Raw genomic sequence first — 6,000 nt, 5'->3', positions numbered from 1 at the left:
ATTTTGCTTATTGAATACTGTTCTCCCTAGAGGAGCCAGGGTTCCATAGATTAATGGCTTATTACCCAGCTGAGGCAAAAAAAAAAAAAAAAAAAAAAAAAGCATAACATTAGCCTGGGGCATTTTCTTGTTCCAAAGAGGTGAGCTGCTGGAAGAATGGCAACACATATCAAAAAGAAACAAGTTAGCTTGAAGATGTCAAGTCTGGGAAAATTTGACCTATTGGACAAATCTGGGAAAATCTGAGCAGGAAAAAACATGTAAAACTAAAAAGAAAATAACCAATTGAATAAAATAAGAATCAATAAATCCGTAGTCATGCAAAAAAGTAAATGAATGAGTGAAACAAAGAAAGGAAGGAGGGGAAACTGATTTCTTCCAGTACATTGTCAACTAATCAAGGAGAAAAAATGATGGAAAGAGGAAAGCATAATTTGGCAACAGTAATAATTGATTCAGTCAAGAATTATTAATGAATACTAAAATTGGTGAGTAAATATTTGGAGAGTAACAAAATACTTACATACGTCTTAAAAGTGTCTGCCCACAAGACATTTACTATTTACAAAGTGTGAAATAGTGATGTAACCACAGTGAGGAAACCTGGCACTCGTTACCTAGACCAAATGATTAAGGTTAAACATTGTCAATAATGGGAGTAATCAACAGAGTGTAGCTCCTGATATGATGCACTGGGGCAAACTCAGCATCCCTTCTTTGGTATTCCTGCCAAAAATGTACAACTGGTATTTACTCATGAGGAAATATTAGACAAACCAAATTGAAGGAAGTCTTATAAAATGTGTAGTTTGTCCTGTTCAAAAATGGCAAATTTATGAAATTTATAGGAAAAATTTAGGAACAATTCTGTACTAAATGTGTCTAAAGAGGCATGCCAAAAAACTGAATGCAATTCATGATCAGATTTTCTATTACTATAAAAGAAATTATTTGACCAACTGGCAAAACCTGAGTGCAGTTTACAAATTAGATAATAGTTTTGTTCAATGCTAATTTTCTAGTTTTGATAGATACCTTGTAAGGGAATCTCCTCAAGTGATTCTCAGAAGAAAATTACAAATTTTGATGGTTATAAGATGAAAACACAAAAATTAACACTTGTACTTGATGACAAAAAAAGAAAAATTAAAAAGATAAATGTATTAACAAATTATATGTATGCATATATATTTTTTTTTTTTTTTTTTTTTTTTTTTTAATTTTTTTTTTTTTTTTTTTTTTTTTATTGTAATTATTATTATTATTATTATTATACTTTAGGTTTTATGGTACATGTGCCCAATGTGCAGTTAGTTACATATGTATACATGTGCCATGCTGGTGCACTGCACCCACCAACTCGTCATCTAGCATTAGGTATATCTCCCAATGTTATCCCTCCCCCCTCCCCCCAACCCACAACAGTCCCTGAAGTGTGATGTTCCCCTTCCTGTGTCCATGTGTTCTCATTGTTCAATTCCCACCTATGAGTGAGAATATGCGGTGTTTGGTTTTTTGTTCTTGCGATAGTTTACTGAGAATGATGATTTCCAATTTCATCCATGTCCCTACAAAGGACATGAACTCATCATTTATATGTATGCATATATTTTTGAAGACAGGGTCTTGCTCTGTTGCCCGGGTTGGAGTGTAGTGGTGCAATCACAGCTCACTGAAGCCTGAACTACCCAGGTTCAAGTGATCCTCCCACCTCAGCCTCCTGAGTAGTTGGAACTACAGTCTTGGGCTGCCATGCCCAGCTAATTGTTTTATTTTTGTAGAGATGGGGGTCTCACTGTGTTGCCTGGGTTGGTCTCAAATTCCTGCGCTCAAGCGATCCTCCTACCTTGGCCTGTCACAGTACACAGTGCTGAGATTAGAGGTGTGAGACACTGTGCTTAGCCAACAAATTATATTTTTAATAATTTAACAAATGAAGTACAAGATTTTTATTGAAAAACAATATAAAAATTTGGGCAATCCTTAAAAATACATAAAATAATTACATATATGTTACATTTATGGATACAAAATATAATTTATTATTGTTGAAAGTTTTTCCTAAATTATATAAATATAATGCAATTTCACTCAAAATCCCAGTGGCATGTTTTATAGACACAAAGAAGCCACACCACAAAAATAGCCTCATCCCCTAGATGCTGTCATGAGTCTGAGTTATTTTTTGAAAGGCCAATCTCACCAATTGATGGATCTAATTGGTCAGGCCTGAATTGTGATATCACACCCTATCTTCTACATTTCAGCTATGGTAGTAAGTACATGTATCTTCCCCTCAAAAATATCCATACATAAAAATGAAGATTCCTCCAAAGGTCAGAGAATGCCTAAACCACACTTGTTTTTTAAACTACATCTAACATTGTAGGCTAATTTTATAATCAAAAAAGTATTTGAGTAGTTAGCCAATTATTCACAAAATATAAATTATGCATATATTACTTAGTTTTGAGTATTTATGGAAACAAATAAAATGCACATTCCTGGTCTTGAGATGTTTGCAAAAAATGAGGCAATTAAAATATATTAAAAAATTTTTGATTCTGGAAGTTAAGGACTTCAATCTAAACATTTATACAGAGCAGTAGAACCAAGGAGAAGTAGTATTAGATCTGTTGGGAACCATTGGATTATTTGTTTTTTATAAGGTAGCATCAAAGGTAATAGTTGATGGATAAATGAAAATTTGCCAGGCAGAAAACAAATGTGAGAAATGAAAGCTGATGTAATATATCCCAGTACATCAAGTCACAAGCTTTTTTTTTTTTTTTTGAATTTTTCCTATTAGCTTCTCAACTAGAAATATTGCTGCAAAGTATTCAGCTCCAAAACATTTGGAGATCAGCTTTATAATTCATTATGTGAGTGCTATTAACAATGCAGGCCATCCTGCAGCTTTCAGTTTTAGCTATATGCCTTTGCAACCTAGGTTCTAAACTCATTGCTTCTCTATAGCTACAAGAGGGCATGTGCTATAAACATGTGAGTTAACATTAAATGATGTGAGTTAAAATTGCATGATTTTAAAAAATTAACCTTATTAAGTTTAGGTGTCTCTATATTTTCCTGATGTTAGGCAAAATCTGGCCTTCTGGATCTAATTAATTTTACATTCAGGTTTTCTCTCATCTTTATTGGTCTTAAATATTTTTGTAGATATGTAAATATATTTAAGGGATTACATACATTGTAATAAGGACCCTTTATAGGCCCTAAACCTAGTTTAAAGTACACTACTATTTATAACTATTGATTATTTGGTTTTAGGTAAAACTTTTAAGTAAGGATGTCAGGATCTCCCTAGAGTTACACTGATTACAGTCCTCTTAATTTAGTAGGTACAGTGGTTTTGCTTTTCACGGTTTCAGTTCCTGTGGTTAACCACAGTCTGAAAATATGCAAGTATGGTGTAAGATATTTTAACAGAGAGAGACAGAAAAAAAGACCACATTTACATAACCTTTATTATAGTACAATTATTATATTATTAGTTATTGTTAATCTCTTACTGTGACTCATTTATACATTAAACTTTATCATAGGTAGGTATGTATAGAAAAAAACATAGTGTGTATAGTGTTCCATGATACCCTCAATCTCAGGCATCCACTGGGTGTCTTGGAAAATATCTCCTGCCAATATGAGGGGACTACTGTATAGTGGCTTTAATATTAATAATGAACATTTAAATTCAGAAATTAAATATACACTGATCTCTCTGTCTTAAATATTTTCTCCCTTTTTCTATCTCACCCATCTGGTTAATGACTCTATTTTTAAGGTTTCAGTTTAAACATCATTATCCTAAGGGATACTTCACTCACCATCACCACTAATTTCCCGCCCACCTCCAGGACTGGCAGATCCTCTTCTTATATGCCTGCTTGTTTACTTTGTATTATTTATTAGCACTTATCATGGCTGTCAGGTGAAACTGACTCAAGCAAGTACTTGCTTACCATGTATCTCCAATTTGGACTGTAAGTCTCATGAGAGAAGAAGCCAATTCTCTTTTTTATCTTATTCAGTACCTCACACAGTATTTGATTCTCAGTAAATGATTTTTGAATAAAAAGTGAATAAACTGAACAAAATTCTTTTAGAAGACCTAGCAAGACCATTTGTGAACTACTTGAGGAATTGTCAGGCAAATAACAGGTGTAGATATAACTAATTAGTTTCATGTAAAACTAATTACTGTGAAGATAATAATGTACATCTTTCTTTGATCATTAATCCATCATCATAATGTGACCAACACAATTTCTAGCCACTAGCAGGTGAATGAGGGTCTCAGTCCTGTTTCTACTGTCTCTTTCTTTTTTTTTATCCTGCATTACATGTTTTATTGTCTCACAACTATTTTTTTCTATTTGACTCAAGGGATTCTCTAACTCACTTTAGATTTACACAGTTTAAAATTTTTTTTATTAAGATTGCATATTAGGGCCCAGGAATGGTGACTCATTGCCTATAATCCCAGCACTTTGAGAGGCTGAGGCAGGGGCATTGCTTGATCCCAGGAGTTTGAGACCAGCCTGGGCAACATGGCAAAACCCCATCTCTACAAAAAACAGAAAAAAATAAGAAAATAAAAGATTAACGGAGCATGGAGGTGTGTACCTGTAATCCCAGCTATCAGGAGGCTGAGGCAGAGAATCGAGTGAACCTGGGAGGCAGAGATTGCAGTGAGCTGAGATCGTGGCACTGCACTCTAGCCTGGGCAAAAGAGTGAGACTCTGCCTCAAAAAAATGTGTATTAAGGATGCAGAAAATATAATATTTTTTAAAATTTATTTTTTATATAATTTATCTACATTTCTGTTTTGAACCCTATTATTTTAGGTGGCAGAAACATTGACTTAGCCAACATGGCAATTCAGCACTTCTCTGTTGCTCCGAATTGGATACAAGTTGTTGGTGTGTGGAGTGAGGGCAAGGGGAGGGGTTCTTATAAATGCTTGTGTAAATACACTTATATGTGATCATCATCAGTCCATGTTGGTTTCCACTGCTCACCTTCTCTGACATTCCAGTTTTGGTCCCTACGGACGTTATTGTAGCATCTCTTTCCTTTCTCAAAGGCTGCTTTTAATCTCATTTCCCACTACATCTTCTGGAGCAATCTACATGGCACAAGCAATATTCAACTGCTTCTTTGCTATGCTAGCTTTAGAGGAGCTCAGTAAAGCTAGGTATAATCTAATTTCTCTCAGATGCCAACACCTAATAATTCCTTGCATTCTTCTTGTCTAATTATCCCACTGTGATTCTATCTTGTTGCAAGAGTGGTTGGTCTGTTTTAGAGGTTTCAGGTATTTTTTTCTTTTGTACTGAGTAATATTGTGAACTAAACCTTGGGAATTTGAGGTTTTTCTTTCTTGTTGTTGTTATTGTTTTAACTGCTCACTTACCATAATCCCTCTTTCTAGTGGCAATGAATATCTTGGAGAATAACTGACATATTTGGGAGAAAAGTCAACAGGTAAAGAAGAAATCAGGGGATAATTGCTTAACATTTCCACATATTAAGCTGTTATTAATAATTGCAACGTAATTGTCTAGTAACTTTAGAATAATTTTATGCCTCATGCTGAGGCTGGTATTGCTACTGCACTCTTTGCTTCACCCTGGCAATTATACCATGTTATTTTATGCTGAGTTTAGTCTCCTATATGTGCCATTCTTGCTAATTTACCCAGCATCTGCTTTATTTAATATTGACTTACTTTGGCCACTTTTTCTAAGAGCAGTTTAGACTTCCAGTCAGGCTGTTGGTAGATGGGCCACTATTATCTTTCTGATCTCACAAACACCACTAGAATTACTCATTTTATCCTTGAATTCCTTTTACACAGGCCAGGATAGCTCAGGACAAGGACTGACCTCATACTCCTCAAGATTTCTAGTTTCAATGACTCCCATTAGTCCTGAAACATTAGTGACCTTGAGAGCTCCGATTTCATCATCCAGTAGCAC

This window comes from Pongo abelii, chromosome 13, assembly GCF_028885655.2.
Source record: "Pongo abelii isolate AG06213 chromosome 13, NHGRI_mPonAbe1-v2.0_pri, whole genome shotgun sequence".
Lineage (NCBI taxonomy): Eukaryota > Metazoa > Chordata > Mammalia > Primates > Hominidae > Pongo > Pongo abelii.
The sequence above is the reverse complement of the archived record's forward strand: the minus strand, read 5'-3'. Positions refer to the sequence as shown.